Raw genomic sequence first — 20,072 nt, forward strand, 5'->3', positions numbered from 1 at the left:
TGACAAAATTCAACAGCCGTTTATGATAAAAACTTTCCAGAAAATGGGCATAGAGGTAACCTACCTCAACATAATAAAGGCCATATATGACAAACCCACAGCAAGCATCATACTCAATGGTGAAAGACTTAAATTATCTCCACTAAGATCAGGAACAAGACAAGGATGTCCACTCTCACCACTCTTATTCAACATAGTTTTGGAAGTCGTAGCCACGGAAATCAGAGAAGAAAAAGAAATAAAAGGAATACAGATTGGAAAAGAAGACGTAAAACTCTCACTGTTTGCAGATGACATGATACTATACTTAGAAAGTCCTAAAGATGCCACCAGAAAAATACTAGAAGTAATGAATGAATTTGGTAAGGTTGCAGGATACAAAATTAATGCACAGAAATCTCTGGCATTCCTATACACCAACAATGAAAAATCAGAAAGAGAAATTAAGGAAACACTGCCATTCACCACTGCAACAAAGAGAATAAAATACCTAGGAATAAGAAGGTGAAAGACTTGTACTTAGAAAACTATAAAAAAGTGATGAAAGAAATCGAAGATGACATAAACAGATGGAGAAATATACCATGTTCTTGGATTGGAAGAATCAATATTGTGAAAATGACTATACTACCCAAAGCAATCTACCGATTCAATGCAATCCCTATCAAACTACCAATGGCATTCTTCACAGAATTAGAACAAGAAACTTTACAATTTGTGTGGAAACACAAAAGACCCCGAATAGCCAAAGCAATCTTGAGAAAGAAAAATGGAGTTGGAGGAATCAGGTTCCCCGACTTCAAACTATACTACAAAGCTAAAATAATCAAGACAGTATGGTGCTGGCACAAAAAGAGAAATATAGATCAATGGTACAGGATAGAATGCCCAGAGATAAACCCACGCACATATGGGCACCTAATATACGAAAAAGGAAGCAAGAACATACAATGGAGAAAAGACAGCCTCTTCAATAAGTAGTGCTGGGAAAACTGGACAGCTACATGTAAAAGAATGAAATTAGAACACTCCCTAACACCATACACAGAAATAAACTCCCCATGGATTAAAGACTTAAATGTAAGATGAGACACTATAAAACTCTTAGAGGAAAACATAGGAAAAACACTCTTTGACAAAAAACACAGCAAGATCTTTTTTGACCCACCTCCTAGAGTAATGGGAAAAAAAACAAACAAAAAAAATGGGACTTAATTAAACTTAAAAGCTTTTGCACAGCAAAGGAAACCATAAACAAGACAAAAAGCAACCCTCAGAATGGGAGAAAATATTTAAACAAATGAAACAACAGACAAAGGATTAATCTCCAAAATATAAAAACAGCTCATGGAGCTCAATATCAAAAAAAACAAACAATCCAGTTAAAAAAAATGGGCGGAAGACCTAAACAGACATTTCACCAAGGAAGACATACAGCTGGCCAAGAAGCACATGAAAAGATGCTCAACATCACTAATTATTAGAGAAATGCAAATCAAAACCACAATGAGGTATCACCGCACACCAGTCAGAATGGCCATTATCAAAAAATCTAGAAACAATAAATGTTGGAAAGGGTGTGGTGAAAAGAGAACCCCGTGCACTGTTGGTGGGAATGTAAATTGATTCAGCCACTATGGAAAACAGTATGGAGGCTCCTTAAAAAACTAAAAATAGAACTACCATATGACCCAGCAATCCCACTACTGGGCATATACCCTGAGAAAACCATAGTTCAAAAAGAGACATGTACCACAATGTTCATTGCAGCACTATTTACAATAGCCAGGACATGGAAGCAACCTAGATGTCCTCTGACAGTTGAATGGATAAGGAAGCTGTGGCACATATGTAAAATGGAATATTACTCAGCCTTAAAAAGAATCGAAACTGAGTTATTTGTAGTGAGGTGGATGGACCTAGAGTCTGTCGTATAGAGTGAAGTAAGTCAGAAAGAGAAAAACAAGCACCGTATGCTAATGCATATATATGGAATCTAAAAAAAAAAAAGAAAGAAAATGGTACTGATGAACCTAGTTGCAGGGCAGGAATAAATATAGACATAGAGAATGGACTTGAGGACACGGGGTGTAAGGGAGAATCTGGGGCAGAGTGAGAGTAGCATCGACATATACACACTACCAAATGTAAAATAGTTAGCTAGTGGGAAGCAGCAGCATAGCACAGGGAGATCAGCTCAGCGCTTTGCAGTGACCTAGAGCGGTGGGATAGGGAGGTTGGGAGGGAGGCTCAAGAGGGAGGGGATATGGGGACATATGTATGCATATGGCTGATTCAGTTTGTTGTACAAGAGAAACTAACACAGTATTGTGAAGCAATTATACTCCAATAAATATCTTTTTTTTTAAAAAAAAAAGCCCTCTAACCATGGTATTGCATAGGTAAAAGAATGCAACATATAGTATTAAAGAATTTACTTAGATTAAAACACAGGGGTGGGTGGATAGCTTATTCCTACATCTGTACAGTACTGCTCCACTCTAAAAGCAAGTCAAACTATCTTACAAGTATTTCCCTAATTCTGTGTTTCCCGATGGTGGCCTAGGAATTGCTGGTGAAATCTCCACAGGCCTGTCCATCGTTGTAGTGGATCCGAAGTTGCAGAAGAAAACCATGATCTGCACCTTTTTCTCAAGTCAAAACCAAACTCTGAACCTTTAGCTTTAAAGATAAAGCTCTACAGCTCAACCTTCATTCCCCTTTACTTCTCTGCTCTCAACCAGATACGACTTTTTTTTCCGTTCCCCGGTGACCTTCTATTTCTTGGTTCCTGGTTACAGAAATTGGCTTCATCTGTCCATCTCAAACACTGCAACCCCTTCCCTGACATGTCTAGAGAGCAGCAGAAATTACCTTGAGTTTCAGTGTTCCTGTATGTCACGATAGATGATTGAGAGCTGACCTGCAAACGTCTTAAACTCGTACAAAGATGTGTCATCTTTTACATGACAATCTGGTCTCAGTAACACCTCACTAGCACGTGCTGGAACTTCATAAACACACGTTGATGTAAAAATTAAATTAAAATGATTAAAACATAAAGTAACCCATTTTTCTCCTAAACAGAAAAGTTTTAAAATCTGAGGGCAGAAATACTTTGAATTAAATATTAACTTTATAGCAGATTTTTCAAGTGGTTTTATAGATAATATCTTGGAAAGTTTCCTATAACCTTCAAAGGAACAACCAGAACCTCTAAAGGTGCTGGAGAGCTGAATTAAGGATAAAAGGTTGAAATAAGCTTTGCCTGCTAGAGAATGTGGTACTTACACATTCCTCTGGTTTGGAGTTTAAATTTCCACTCTAACTCTAATTAATGAAGAATTCAAAAGGCAAGGAAAATTTGACTAGGTTGGTTTAACCAAGAGTGGTCTGACCAAGATTTTTTTTAAACCCAATTATTCCTAATTTATTGCAGAATCTTTCTTCCTGAAAAGGGTTTATGTTCAATTGTCTGTGGACTATAATGAGGCTGAGTATACGTTAGCTTATTTACTGTGTAGATGTTGTAGAAACATCTTAGAAACACCTATGAAACATAAACAATGACAACAACAAACAGTTCAGAATTGATCTAATATCCTTGGGAATTGAACTATGGTGTGGGGGGGGGCGGGCGGGGGACAACGGGTGTGGGTGTTGTGAAACCACTGAATGAGAGAAGAAAGCCCTGAGACACTACTGAGCAGAACTGCTGAAACAGTACCCTTTCTTCCACCACTGATGCCTGCCTTGCATGGCTATTAATGTGTAAGTCATTCAGTCTTTCAAGATCAAATCATGTTTAACTTCTCAAAAGAACTGGCTCAGTGGCAGAAAAGAATTTATCAAGAGGGTCAATTACATAATGATCTTAGGACAATGTGTAAAAAGCAGCCTGATGATTACAACGATGTCTTTGTTTTACGGCAGAACTTCTTAATTGTATTTGGCCTCCTTGATGACTGGCGTCGGAATACACAAACAGCTGTTTTCCATTTGTGCTCATTTGGTACATTCCACACAGTCCATCAATTGTGAAGGTCAATCAATCAATTCCCCAATTTTTCAACAACCACGGGGCCCGATAAGACATGCTTTCTTAAGACAGAACTGTTTCACTCCGTAACCAGCAGTGATTTTACGCTAGCCATGTACCTTCCTCTTCCCCACTAATATATTTTTTTCCGTTGCCTTTAGCACCCATGACTAATAATACCAAGTGCCTGATTTCAGGCTGTGCACTGTTCTCATCTCAACTTTATTAGTTCACCCAAATCCTGTTTCCCTGAGTGAACATCACACGTGGCATCTTTTATAAATTAGCGAGTTGGTCATATCGATTTAGAATTGTGTAATGGACGGTAGGATAGAATCTGTGTCCAGTGCCCCAAGTCCACCCCCTTCTCTCCCATCCACTCTGGGCCCTCACTGATCAAAATTTTATGTTTCTATTGTTGAACAGGCTGAAAAACACGTTCCATCGTGCATATATTTGAGTAGATAATCCTGCAGGGAAAAGCTGACCATATAAATCCACGATAACAATATTCTCATAATGCATTTTGCATCTCTCAATATGCAATATGCATCTCATAAGGCGGAAAGGTTAAACATTGTGAGAAACTTTTATTGGTTTTCTAAAAAAAACTACAGTTGATTTAGCTTGTAAAATGTCCAATAAATCGGTTTACAAGCTAAAATTGGTTTAGCTTGTAAAATGTCCAATGAATTTTCATCAAATACCATTTAAATTACAGCGAGTCAAACACCCTCTAATACAAGCTAAAACTAAAAAAGAAAAAACCTAATAAAGTATTTTAGATATTAAATTTTAGCAAATACTGCTTAATTTGGCATGATGTAGATAATTTAATCCTATAAACAAATTAATGGAATTTCAAATAAATGTATGATCTATAAATTTGGCAACAGAGGGAATAAAAGTGACACTGGCAAAAATTAGGATAAATTAAAACACATGGGGAAACAGAGATGATGCAATCTTCCAACACTGAAGAAATCACATGCAAGTTTTATGGCAAATAAACTTAAGGGTGCCTCCTTGTGTCAGAATTGTAAGGTGGAGAATGCTGACATCAGTACTAGAGAACTTCCAATGACTAAACTATGGCAAATGACTCCTGTTTCATGGGAGAATAATATTCATTGGCTATTATTAGTGATACCTGTGAACGTGACACCTTCCTTCCATCACTTAGTTACTAGAAAAATTAGACTATTCTAAAGCAATTCCTCTGCAGTAACATAGTTCATGGTGTTTCCCTAAATCCACACTACATGAAGATTCACTTTCACCCTATGTTCTTAAGAGTTATGCTGCCTCTGATCAAGGTGACCTGAGGATCTTCCTCTAAATTAAAAACTCCAGTTCCCATTAATGGGGCTCTGATGTTGGCCCCTAAGGGGCTTGATTAACTTGATTAACTCCTAATCAAGTTCACGTGAACTGTCTCCCCCTCAGTACCTGTTCCTCAGACCAGATTTCTATCTTGATGCCAGTCCTTGTCTGATCATGGTGTTCTATTCCTTCACCTGCAAACTGTACTTAAATGAAAAGATTTATTGTTTTTAATTGCTCAGCATGTAAAGAAAGGCTAGTGAACTCAGCTATACAGTCTGAACTTCAGGCAGCAAGCCAATTCCGAGATAGGTTTCTGCAATCAAAATTAACTGCAATAGTTACTGGAATAAAGAAAAAAATGTGGAAGTAGAGGTTAACATCATAAAAAGAATAGAAGAACCTAAGGAAAAAAGTAGATCTCCCCACCTGTTTTTTCCTGTTATGTCTTTCAAGAATCTTTTTGGACGAGGAACCAAGACTATTTCCCTGGTTACAAAGCCTCTATATCATTAAGGCAAAGTTCACTGTGGACTTTCCGTTCTAGAAGATTTTATTGGCAAATGTCGTGCTTTGATATTGTGTGTGTAGTGTGCATGCTGGGCAATTTGAAAAAGACCCTGGATTCTCCAGGGCTATCAAATGATTAGACTTTTTTTTTCCCTGAACCTAAGCATCAACTTCCGAAAAACAGATTTTTTTTTTCTGGTATCTACTGTCGTACCACCTGGACATTGTCAAACGATTGTCTCACCTGTTTAAATGAAACCCTGATTTTAGCCCAGGTTTGGACCTTATCTTTTCCCACCTCAAACCATCACCTTAACTCATCAAACCACAAGAACTCACCTGCTTCTTCCTGGAATGACCGACTGACCCCGCCTCGGATCCCACTGGCTTACCTGGGCTCCCAGTCCAGGCCTTTGCTCTGAGTCTTGGAATTCCTATTACTGCTTAGCTCATCACCATGACAAGGTCTGCAACACTTCAGGCTTCAACTGCCAAGAATCCTGCTTCAGACTGAGTGGGTCACGCTGATTATCCTACCAAGATCCATGGCTTCTCTCTGAGGAAAAAATATACCACATGCAAATAGCATTAGGGAAATAAAAAGGTTGGACTAAATAATTTCTAAAATCTCTGTCAGATCTAAATTCGGGGTTTCACATTTTACAGATGAGAAAACTGAAGCTCAGAGAGGTTGACTCTTCAACAAAAAGAGAAAATGCGAAGTCGCCCAGTGACAAAGATGGAGGTACCATCAGAGATGTGCTGGTAAATGTTTAACACAGATCTCTGGAGTTGGGGGGTGGAGCTGGGATGGAGAAAAAAGTCCTGATTTACAGCATTTCTGTGATTTAATTCTGTGATGGTCTTTTCTAAGGCGTAAATACTCCTATGATAGCTGATTTCAAACTACCAACATGAATCAACCAGCTGCAAAATCCCTTAAAATTTAACATTCAGCTCTTGGGATCTGGTACCAGTCAGCTCCAGCACACCTCCAACAAAGCTCTGGTTTTATAGTGATAATGATAATGGAAGGACCACTTACTTGGTTCTATTTCTAACCTTTACAGGTAAGACCACTTAACACCAACCTGAGAATATGACACCATTCCGGGTTCTGAGATTAATCCTGTCCCTAGACCCCGGGAGCAAAGGCCTTAAGGTTCACTGACTGAGCACCGATTTCTTCAGGGTTCCTCGAACCCCTGTTCCCTGCCTCGCTCTTTCGTTCTGTGTTAGAATAGCCAGGCTCCTCAGGGACTGGCTTTCTGGTAATTAAAATCCATCCCGAAACACACTTAGGAATTTATTTTAGTCTAATATTTTATCCAGTTGCACAGGTGAGAACTGAAACACTGAGAGAGGCAGCTGCAGTTGAACCAGGGAAAGCAGGCATGGGGGTAGTGTGAGAAATGCTCATAATGAATAAGCTTCCAGATCTATAGCTGCTATAGAAATGTGTTGTTTCTAAAGACATTGAGCTCCTTTATCTTCTTTTACTTCTGATTTATAAAAGACCAAAAATGCACAAAAGCCTTTGATGCTGAGTCAAAGAAACATCAGAGTTATGTACCTCCCTCTTGAACAAAACACATTCCACTATGATGTCATCAAAGATATACTGAATTCAAAATGTAGCCTAGGAAACTCTTCATGAATAGCTATGATTTTGAAACCAGAATTTAAAAAGTACTGACTCTGGCACAAAAATGAATGAATAGTCATATTCACTCACAATCACAAATCATAGTTCACTGAGCAACTTGCTAACAATTCTGAAAAAATCAACCCAACAGCAGAGGAATAATGAGAATGCATCTGACAAATGAGCTATTATGAAAACCTTTAAAATTATAGTTGTGAAGATCATGTAGTCACATGAAGAATGTTTATGATTTGTAAGGTAAAAAGACATAGAATTGTGTATCGTTAAGAGTATCATTAAGAGTATAAAACTATTTTTAAATGTACATAGGAAAAAGCCCTAGAAGGAGAAAGTTTAAATTGTTATAGTATTATTTTTTCCTTTTTTCTCACTTTCCAAATTTTCTACAACGTAGTTACGTTATTCTTACACTGAAAAAATGTCTAAGTTAAAAACAAATAAATAAATATTTCACAAGCATCCTGGATGCCTAACCAGGACCCTGACCACTCCTCTGAACACCAAGAAAGCCCTGCCCTGAATGGGACCCTCTCTGTGTTCTTGCAAGCCTTGTGGCAGCCCTCATCACATCACTGAAACCAGAAATACACTTCAAATACCAAAAAGACTTGGAGCAAAGCGAGGACATTTGAAGTGAGTCGTTGTCATTTAGGTTTTTTCTCAACTCCCTACTGAAAGGCCAGGCACCCTTCCCTGTCACACTCTCACTGCCATGGAATGCCTCAGCTCGGGGACAGTCTGCTGTGGATCATTCCCGTCCCTTACTATGGTCTCTGGACCTTTGTTCCATTGTTAACTCACTTCCTTACATCTTTAGTCTCTTCAAACCCTTGGGCCTAGAGAAGGACTTGCCCTTCTCCTGGCTTCCCTCAGTTGCTTCCAAACCTCTCCAATCCTCCCCACTCTAGTAAAAGCTTCTCCTTCTTGAGGCTGTTACTCCGCTGTCCCGCTTCCATCCTTTCCTGGTAATGTCATTTACTGTCTTCACTTTCACTGAAGACTCTGGCACATGGCTCACTCTCTCCCTCTTTCTCCCCACCAGCCAAATCCGGGTCAATACTTTATCTGCATTCTCTGTCTTATACCTGGGTGGCTAAAACTGCTGAAAAAGCAAACAACTCTGCGAAGTGGAGCTGCTACAAATTTGTGATCTCCCAGCTTGGTACTATCTCATTATATTTACTGGGGATGGAAAGAAAGGTCTTTGGTAAACAAAGTAGCAACTTACATGGGGTCTGGGCCACTATAAATTGATTGTCTCTCAGTTCCAAATTCACCCTGCAAATATATGCTCTCTGATAACGGATGGAATTGCTTTAAGCGTTTCTCTGTTAAAGTAAGCATGATGTTAAGCTTTCTCAGTAGACAGCGCTGGAGCAGCATTGCAGGACGAAGGGGCTCTCCGGAGGTTTCTGCCGGTAGCAAGGTGGATCAACAGGGTGGGTGTGAGGACATCTGGTGGTACTCAGCCCCGGCCATTCACCCAGAAGGCGCTGTCCCTCAGGGACACTGCACCCCCATCACGGCCTGATGATCATGTCTGTGCTGCCCTCTCCATACAGACCTCGGGCCTCCTGCTGGCACTGACTCCCTGATTGAACTCACTCCCCTCCCCAGGGGTGTTTCCCATAGTCCTCTCAATGCTGTGCTCCTCCCAACCTCACATTCCTCCCCATAGGGACACCAGGTGTCCACCCGGGCTGCAGGAGGCCTGGTGTCCCACTCCTACTGCACTGCACACCCACGCAGTGGCCACCAGCTGTGCTCGCCAGCCCTGCCGGCGCTGCAGAGGGCTCATTACTGCTCGTCTCTGACTGCAGACCAGCTCTGGCCAGCAAATCAGCAAACTTCTCTGCCATCCGGTGGGTTCAAACACACATTTGTCCAATGAGATATGAACCGCACACTTAGGGAGAGGGCCCCCTTCCAAGTTTGCCCATCTCCTTCGGCCCTAGGATACCATAACGAGTATTCTTAAAAACTAAAGTTACTCTACTATCACAGTTTAATAATTCTTTATATTAAACTACCCCTGTTTAAATCACCATGTGGTTTCAATCTCCCAACTGAATCCAGACTGCTAGAATCCAAGAACCAGTCACTTTATTTATACAGAGAGGATGGGACTTGTCAGTGGAAGGTTTGTCTGCTTCCATGTCTTGACATCCTACCTAGTCTTCCTCCTATTGCTCTCTGCTTCCACCCCCCACCACTTCACTGAAAATATTCTCTCCGGGATCACCAATGACCTTGTTGCTAATTCTAATGGACGGCATGTTGGACCTCATCTGATTTGACGGGTCTGCTCCATCTGACACTGACTGGTTGCCTTCATTTTGTGACACAACATTTCCTGGTTTCTTCCTAGTTGACATTTCTTTCTCAGTCTCCTTCACTGGCACTTCTCTCTGCCTGTTTCTTCAATGTTGATGTTTTTCCAGGATTCTGCGCTTGGTCTTCCTCTCCCTCCCTGTAATTTCTTGTGTGACTTCTTCTCTTCCGGTGGTTTCCACTCTGGTTTACATAAGACACAGTCCAGATCTGTATGCTTCACTTAGATCTCTGATCTGAGAACTATCTTTCCTCTACACATTTTCACCATGACTCACAGGCAATTCAAACTCACCGTTCCCAAACTTAAATGATCCTATTCTCTGCCAGATCTATTTTCCTCCTCCATTTTCTGCATCAGTGAATAACACCACCAGTCACCTTGCCCAAGGCAGGCACCTGGCTGTTATCTCACATTTTCTTTCCCTCTCTCACTTTCAAAATCCATCAGTCACAAAGTCCTATTGATTCTCCCTCCTGAACAGCTCTTGAATCTTCCAACTTCTTTTCATCTCTATGACCCATATTTTAGTAAGGGCGTGAAATCTGAATGAGTAAGTAGGAAACTTGTTCAGAAAATTAGTGGACAACAGGAGAGGGTGCCTTCCAGATGGTGCTTACAGCTTCTGCAAGAGCAGAGAGGCATGAAGCAGTGCAATCTGAGTCCGTGTTTTCTTTACCATACCTGCCATATGGTTAGTCTTATGCATCAACCTAGCTAGGCTATAGTACCCAGTTATTTAGTAAAACACTAATCTAGGCGTTGCTATGAAGATATTTTGTAGATGTGGTTAACATCTATAATTAGTGAACTTTAAGTAAAAGGAGATTGTCTTCAATAATATAGGTGGGCCTCACCCAATCAGTTGAAAACTGAAAAAGTAAAAACTCAGTTTTCCTGGAAAAAAAGATATTCTGCCTCAAGGCTACAACATTAACTCCTTTTTGAGTTTCCAGCCTGCTGGCCTGCTCTACAAATTTCAAGCTTGCCAGTCCCAACAACTACACCAGTCAATTTCTTTAAAAAAAAAAAAAAAAAAATATATATATATATATATATGTTATTTATATATATTTGTATGTGATATATATAAAAGACCCTATCTATCTATCTATCATTTCCCTGGAGAACCCTGATACATCTGTAAAATTCCTTCACTTGGCCTACTTGAATACTTGATGGTCAAGCCAATGGACAGATCTATCTCAGAGTTTCAGACTCTGCCATTTAAATTCACCCACGTTCAGCTCAATCACAAGATATGAAGACCAAAGATCATGTTTTTCATACTCTATGTATGAAGTCATGTGGCATTTGTGATAAGAACTATACTTTTTAACAGCTGGAGAAATACTTTGTTGAAATGTTTGGTTATGAGAAAGAGAAAAAACAAAATATGTCAAGAGAAAACCAGTTTGGTTATCAGTCAATAAATTGGCCTGCCAGTTTCAGTAGAGACTGGTAATTAATTTCTCCTTTGTGGAGAAAAAGAAAATTTAACTAGTTCAACACTCAGATGGGAAGAAGTCAAGGCTAAATTCTACTTTTGGCTACTGTCTTAATATCCCCCCCCCCCTTTTTTTAAACAGAGAAGCTGTGGGAGCAAGGAGGCAGTGAGAAGTATCTTCCTACTGGCACATTTCATTGAATTTCTGGGGTTGAAAAATAGTAGAAAGAAAAGGTCTTGTCAAGTTAGCATCTGTAGCAGGAAGGAGAACCCATTAATACTGTCCAACTATCTAGTGATTTGAAGAGGACATATTTGAATTAAATTACCCTCCAGAGATGATTTGGACTAGTTCAGTGGTCATCCACATTTTTGCAAATGCAAAGAAGTCTGCTTTATAACAACTCCCCAACCTGAAATGTTATATCATAATTTTTACTGAGGGAGTTATCCCCAAGCACATGATCTTTACTCAAGAAAAAAAAGGCAGAACCACTGACCCCCAGAAATGGTGCTGTGACTCATGACAACCCCACAGTGCCTGCATAGAGCTCAGAGGATTCATTCCTTTGTTCATTAGTCAAACATATATTTTAGAAACTTTTTGTTTGTTTGGGCGGGGGAGGGGGGTTTGCTCCACTTTCAGGGTAGAGGCAAGGAAGAAAAGCACAGGAATTCTTTTCAAAGATTTATAGTTTTGAGTAGAGACATGCCAATTTTAAATTAAACAAGTAGACTAAAAAACTTTGAGTCTAATATTGTTTGACTTAGATTTTTTAGCTTCTTAACAGTTCCTTGTACTTAGAATGTGCATTGAAATACTTATGGAATGCATTACCTGAAATGTAATCCAATTATCAACTGAATTACATTAGAAATCACAAAGTAAGCTCAAGAAAACCATAATAATAGTATAACAATGGAGAACTGAAAATTTAGGGTAGGATTTAAACACATCAATAACTCTGTCTCAAAAAGGACCTTCCAAATTCAGTTTTCTTATCTGAAGTTTTCAAGTAAAATTTGATTTGACCTTTTTCTTAAAGATCTAAATTTGCCAAGCAACCAAGTTTGTAGGTCCTCTGCTAGTCTTACGACAAATGTCAGTGGTCTGTTGTGGAAAGTTCCATTTCTGAGTCTCATCTTACCATTACAACTACCTCACCACCATTTTAATGCTATAAACATTCTGGAAAGGCACCAGGAGTTAGCAAAATAAGGTGTAGAGCACTTTCTTAGCACTCAAACATATTTTTAAGTTGAAAGGATAAAAATTAATGAAATTTGCGTGGTGGTGGTAACTCCAAAACATTTTTGATGGGAAAGCTAGATCATTACACTAACCTGGAATCCATGAAGGCTATGGTGCTACATATAAATAAAAGGCTTATCTCAAAACTCCACTCGTGGAATCTCAATCTACTCCACACAAAGGCATAAATGATGTTGCCTCAGTTCTGACATTCGTGGAAATCAAATAATACTGTAAGAGATTTAAATGCAACGACACAGACTTGGTTATACTGTAAATATCACAAATGTTCTCATTTAATGGGATATTAAGTCCCTAAGAATAGCATCTTGACATATTGACAATGGCATACTGACACACGACAGGCACTTGAATGTCTGCTAAAAATATTAATTAAACAAGCATGTGATTGCTTTTATGTAATGGGGAAAACTTTCTCAGATTCTTTCATTATTTGGCAGTTGTTGGTCACAATTAGCACAAAAATTGGTATTTCAGCTCAGTTCCAGTTGAAATAACCATCCACTATTGGAGGTCCAGCCATGCATTGGTTCTGCGTTAGTTACACATTAATGAAGGATTGTTTGGCAGTGCTGTCAATTCTGGACCCTCAAATAATTTATACAGTCATTCTATCCATTGCTGAATTACCAATGCTATAGGTGGATTTGCAACTGAGAGACCCTCCGTCTTTTTTTATGACTGCACCATCCCCAGAAAGGAGGGAACTGCAGGGGCACTATTTGCATCTTGATAGCAGCTGAAGTCTTGCCAAGAGCCTTTCTCAGGAATGGCTGCTGTGAGGATAAGTCATCACCCTCGTTTGGAGGGGGGTGAGGATGGTGGCTAAGAGCGTCTCAGCTTAGCCTCTGTTCCAGAAGGAGGGAGGATACTGAAAGTAGAAGGAGTATGATGGGTGAGAAAGAAACTGCATGTAGCTGTGGCTATCAGCTCCTAAAAGGTTGGGCTGTTCTCAAGTGTCACCAAAAAAGAACCAAAGGTAAAGTCTGTGAACAACCGCAGACATAACAAGAGGCTGGGAAACAAGACTTGGTCAAAAGGTTTAAGGACTGGGATGATTTATTCTAAAAAGAGACGCTGAGCAAGATGTATTGGGGGCTATGTATGACTCAGTAGGAGGAAATAATTCTACGGTTGACTGAACACTTACGCAATGAGCCAGGCATTTTCACATACTTGATCACCATTTTATCTTAATACTAACCCTAAGAAGAATCACCTAATGGATGAAGAAACTGAAGCTCTCAAAAGTTAAGCAATGTATTCAAATCACACAGCTAATACGGACAAAGCTGGGATTTTCTTTCAAGTCAGCTTGACTGCCACAGCCTTTCCCTACATGGCAGGGATTGCTCTGTAAAGTACCCTATTCACAGATGGGTTACAATCCCAGAAGGGTAGGAGGTGGTCTGTATAAACATCTGATCCAGCCTCTAGTTGCCTTGTGTCGGCTAATGGCGGCTGTGCCACTTTCTCATCTCTATGCTCTATTCCTTTCTCTGTCACTTGACAGCAGAGGCACTTTCCCTTAGGAAGTACTTGTGATTCTGGAGCTCTAAGAAGAGTCATGAAGAATGGGAAGCAGGAAGCTAATCTCTTGGGACTTGCTTTGGGTTTAAGACAGAGATAAGTAAAGGAGACTCTGGGTTTCTACCTAGATTATACTCCCCAGGTTACCAGACTTGGAAAAGAGGCAGCAGTTGAGTGCAGAAACCCTTTCTAGAAATGAATCCTACATTTCTTTTTTAACTATCCTGAGACTTGAACTGGAGCTTACATGAGAGTGAAAAAACTTCAACGGCTGCCACACGGTCACATTTAATTAATATTTGTTACATTGGCTTGAACTGAAGAAAACTCTCTTGACAGTATGTAAATTTTTCATACAGATCTGGTCTTAAGTAAAACTTTCTTATGCAAACCCCCAAAGCTCCTCTACCCATGTCCCATTAGACTCCTGGGGCAAAGTCTCTGAAGGGTCCCTGTTATATGAGAAGGAAGCAGGTGATTTCCAAGCATTATCCCCATGGCCCTGATTAGTTTCTGCAGCTGAGTAGCTAGTTAGCCAGCAGGTGGGGAATGATGAAAGTGAAATTCAGATGCTTGGGGAATAGATTTGAAAATGCCCGAAAGCTCAGGCATTGCCTGGGGAAGGAAGACATCCTGGAAAAATGCTCTGAGAAATTCAAAGAAGAATAATTCTGCAGTGTAGACAAGTGGGAGAAAGATATTGGGAGTCTGGAGGCGATTAGGAAGGTGGCCAGACAAAAGATAAAAACTGAAAATTGAGAAAGCGCCTAAATCAACTCTGCTTGACTTCTCAAATTTTCTCTAGGCGCAGCCTTGCTAACCCCAAGTCTAAGCCCCTAAACTGCTCGTCACAAGTCAGAGAAGTAGGTATGTGACTTATAAAAGCCTGAACGAGCCCACTCTCATCTAAGGGTCCCTTATGTTATTCCTCCCGAAGCTCATCAGGGATCCCAGCACCACAGAGAGTTAGAACTGCCTGTGACCTGAGCTGCCAGCTGACCCAGCCCTCGGGGAAAGCAAAGAAAAGTCAAGTCTTAAAGAACTTCAAGAATGTACTCAAGGTCACACTGAAACCTGTAATCTCATTCTGGACTTCCTATGCCCTATACTGTCTTAATACTTGAAAAATACTAAGAAGTTTATACTAAAAATTATTTAATAAAGCACCGTATTTTCAAGCATAATATTCCTCCTCTCAACTTCTGAACACACCTTCCTAGGTCATAACCACCCTTTGCCCTGAACAGACCACCTCATCCTTAAACGCCCTAAGGAAGATGTTTTGCTGGTTGAATCTACTGGCTTCATGATGGGTTTGAGAATATGTTTCAGTGCATTCACGCGCAGCATAATTTGGCGACCTGAGTTCCAGTCCTGGCAGGGCTCTGTGGTAGCAGCAGCCTCGCTGAGTCTTGATTTTGCCTACTGTAAAATGAAGGCAATAATATTTACCTCATGGAATTTTTGTGGAGATTAAATCTAAAATGAGCAGAAAACATTTAGCACGGTGCGAGGCATTAATTCTCATTAATGCTAACGTTATTATTTGCGTGCCCTTTCTTTTGCTTACATTGCTTAAAGTTTCCTTATTTTATTTCTTTTATATCAGGTACTCAGTTTCCACCCATGTTTGGTGTGTCTTGCTTGGTTTGCTTTGGATCTGTCATGCATTTTTTCAACAATAATCTATGAAGGGCTACTATGTGCCAGGCACTGCTCCTAATAATGGGGATGCAATAGAAAGGCAGACACAGCTCTTTGCTCTAAAATCTTCTTCCAGGTGACTGTGCTCGCTGATGGGGGCTCTCTGATCACTTTGCTCTGACAACATTACGTTTTTAACATAGCAGATGTGACATCTACTTCATGTCCACATCTCACCACCAAAAAAAAAAAAAAAAAGGTATTTTGGATGCTATTATTTGGGGTATTAATTAGGGCTGCTTTAACAAAGTAAAAATGATTATTTTAAGCAAAGCAAAAATGTATTTCTCTCTTATGTGGAAGTCTAAGCTGTTAGGTGGTTAGGGGCTGGGATGGGGTCATGACTTTGCTACTTGGGTTGTCTAGGGACCAAGATTTTCTCTGTTTTACTGCTTCCACATCTCCTAGGGTGTAGCCTTCATTCACTGGTCAAAGTTGGCTCTTACAACCACATCCATTCCCAGAGGAGCTCGAGGGCAGTGTCTTTTTAAGGGCATAACTTGGGAACTGCACACATGCCTTCCACTCTCATCCCATAGACTTCTCAATCATATGGTCACTCTTAGCTCCAAGGGAAGCTGGAAAATGTACTCTCTAACTGCATAACCACAGGCCCAGCTAAAACTCAAAGACAAGTGGATATTGGAGGTCAACTCTTGGTACCTGTTGCAAACAGAGAGGTGACTCTCCCGTGAAGGAAACTAGCCAACCAGCTAGAACCTCACAGATATAGGAGCCTCGCTAGACCATGAATGAGAATGACTCCACTGTTATGTAGGAACATGTTCCTGCATCATTCATACACGTGCTCTTTGCATAAACCATGTAATAGGGTATTTTCAGCTTTTGTTAAAAGAAGAGTTATTTATGTTTTGAGGATGTTTCAGTAGTAACATTGAACTAGCTGTTGCCAGATACTTTTTTAGAACAAAAAAAGCTGTTACAGCCACATCAAATCTAAAATGCATGACATTATTGCAAAGAGAATTACTGCAACCTGTACGCTTCTCAAGGAGCGTGACTGATTAACTCCTAGACCTATTGGACCATGAGTAATTTCCACCAGTCAGATCTCAGTCACTAACAGACTTGTTAGTTTACTTTATCTCTCAGAACAAAAACCATAGTAATAGATGTTGCAGCATTTTATGTGAGCAACATATATATTCATAGATACAAGAAATTGGCCAATTTTCAATTAATGAAAAAAGGTATGACCTTTACAAAATTATCTCCTACTGGAGAGACAAGAACATTTGACTCTCTAAATATAAAAACTTAAATTCAGTAACTTTGGACAAACACAATGTGGCCACATATATAACCTTCTCTTAGCGCTTTGCTAGCCCCAGAGTTGCTTCTGTTTACACAGTACTATTTAGCTATCACCTTGAATGAGAAACTGAAAATTGCCAGAGGAACATCAAGTTTTCTATCATTGCACACGAAGGCCCTGTGATATCACCAATACTTAACATCTATTGAACTCTTACTATTCTAAGCACTTTACATAGATCATTTCATGGGATCCTTACAATATCCCCATGAGTTACGTACCATTAACCGATTTTACAGGTGAGAAAACCGACCCACAGAGCTGTTAGGTAACTTTCCCTGAGTCATCCAGCTAAAAGGTGGCCGAGTCTGGCTTCAAAGGCCACACCCTTGACTACACAACTTTGCCTCTTGAACAACATATGGCCTCTGCTGACCCCTTTACTTCTTGCCACTGCCAGCTCTGCAAACTAAGCTCCAGTTACAATGAACCACTTGCATTCCCTGACACATGTCCTGTTTCTCCTTGCCTCCTTTTCTTGAAATGCCCTTCTTGCAGCCTCTTCACCTGGATAACTTCCACTTATTTTTCAGATCTTGCTCAGATAGCTTCTGCAACCAGCAATAAGTCTTCCTTGCCATCACCTACATCCAACATAAAGTCCAGGATGGGTCTGTCATTCACGCACTTCCATTGACCCTATACTTCCACATATCTGAATCCCCTATCCTTTATGTATTTGTATGTCCTCTGGGAAAGAAAGATGCTTGAATGCAAGAATTCTGTCATGATGGCAGCATTGTGGCTTACACATGGGAATGTATACAGGGATGGATCAGGAGACCTGACACTTAAAAGGGATGTCTCCCATACTCCAGGGAAGTTTCTATTTTTCTAAAAAGATTGCCACTGAAAGAATATATGTTTCACAAGAACAGGGACATTTGTCAGTTTTATTCTCTGATGTACCACTAGAGCCTAGAAAAGGGCCTGGCACCTTGGAAAAACTCAATAAATGCTTGTTGAATGACACAACAAAATAAAACTCATCTATATTTGTTAACAATGTCATTTAGTTGGAAAAATGTTACAATGAAAAGCATTTTTACATTAGTGTTTATCTAGAGTTTCCCAATCCTCATCCTCTTATTGGATACAGATATGAATTAATTATTGATTTTATTTTTTACTGTGGTTTACAAAGATGCATGTATGCAGACAGATTTTGCTAAATACATACTATTTTACATGTTTGAAGAACTTCCAAGAGTACATTCTAAATTATTCATAATTTTTATTCAAAATAATACATACAGATAGTAAAAAGTGGGGCAATAAAAAAAATACCCATGATCATCTCACCAGAGTGACAATCACTTTTAATGCTTTGGTAACCTTCAAGTCCTCACATTATTTTCATTTTTTTTCTCTCAATCTGTACACATACATGATATATGCATGATATGTGTATTATATATATCAAATATATATGTACAGATTGAAAGAGAAAATACATATATTTACATATATATATACATGTATTTAAATATACACACACATACACATATATATGGTTTTGCAAATGTATTATACATACATTTTTATAAATTCCTTAATTCACTTAACAATTTATTATGAACATGTTTCCGTGCCAGTAAACATTTTTCCACACTGCCGTTTAACCAACTTTATGGATTTATCCCCTACTAGACAGTAATCAACTTGATATATCTGGTCCAATGGTTTATTCCAAGTGAGGATAAACACAGCAGGCCTCAACAAATACCTGTCGAATGGATGAGTGTTATATTTAAATCTCTAAGCATATCCTTGGTGATTTTCACTGGATGCGTTTTTTTTCAGGCCTAATGTCTCAGTAGGGGCTCATTCACCTTTGAGTGATAGACAGCTACCTGAGCTACCTCAACTACAGAAGGTGAAAAATACTGACAAAGAAACAAGAGTCAGGAGCCATAGCTGGACCTCCTGAGGGACAGAAATCAGGAAGCCCCCACTCTGGAACTCCACTGGAATCCTTGCCTGCTCCTCTATGCGCCCAGCTTTATTCTGGTCTCTCAATACAAATCAGTTTTCTCTGCACTGTGGACAAGCAAAGCTGTGACAGAACTAGATTCTCAGCTTACATATTTTTGTTCAAGCAATGAACGGAGTAGAGCTAGCACCTGAGTCCCATCTTGACCGTTATAGGAGAGAGAATCTGGGTCGGGGTCCATACTGGGTTCAGTCTTCTCTTAGCAGGGAGACAAAACAGAAGGGAAGGGAAATATGTCAGTGAGAAGGGACGTATCTGAGAAGGAGGATCATGAGCCACTTATGTTAGAAATAATTCAATATAATTAACCCCAGGTGTATGTCTTGGAGAACAGCAGAAATGAATAGGAGAGTAGATGCTACTAGAATTGAGGCATACAACAATTTTCCACAAGCATTTCCAGTAATAACGTATCTGATGGCTTTGTGTCTTAAAGGGCCTGACCTCTGCAGAAACGTGAAACAAGTCAAGTCAGTCATCTGTGCTGTGCCAACTTCGATTTCAGAGTCCTTCTCCCTCTGCTCAGTTAGCCCCCTTTCTCCCTGCCAAGCACAAGCCCAAACCACTAACCCCCTTCCCCTGAAAGCCTCCCTCCAACTCTCACGAAATAATATTCTGTTCCCTCAGAACTCTGTTCTCTCTCTGCAAATTTCATACGCAAGGTCTTTACTAAGTTAGCAACTGCAGTGACTTAATTACATATACCTCTTCTCCTTCCAGAAAGGATTAAGGGCAGCTTATGAAGATACCTAAACTAAAGGAAGATAGCTTAAGTGAAAGTAGGAAAGAAAAACAATGGTAGGAACATAAAATGAAGCCAGGGATAAGGCTAATTTTAAAAAGGTTTCTTTCTACCCATAAAGTCCTATGAGTTTTCTGTGAATAGGTTATTAATTTGGCTCAACATCTAAGTAACAGG

At 39.7% G+C, this 20,072-nt stretch overlaps 1 protein-coding gene across 1 annotated transcript in view; it reads right to left on the reverse strand.

Moving 5' to 3' along the window:
- The window catches only part of COL24A1 (collagen type XXIV alpha 1 chain), a 542,658-nt gene that overhangs the window by 422,905 nt on the left and 99,681 nt on the right, over nt 1-20,072 (reverse strand). The window contains exon 2 of the mRNA XM_079924384.1: nt 6,265-6,428. The gene's annotated coding sequence lies outside the window, so the exon portion shown is untranslated. The remainder of the gene's footprint in view (nt 1-6,264; nt 6,429-20,072) is intronic.

This window comes from Stenella coeruleoalba (genome assembly GCF_951394435.1).
Source record: "Stenella coeruleoalba genome assembly, chromosome: 1".
Lineage (NCBI taxonomy): Eukaryota > Metazoa > Chordata > Mammalia > Artiodactyla > Delphinidae > Stenella > Stenella coeruleoalba.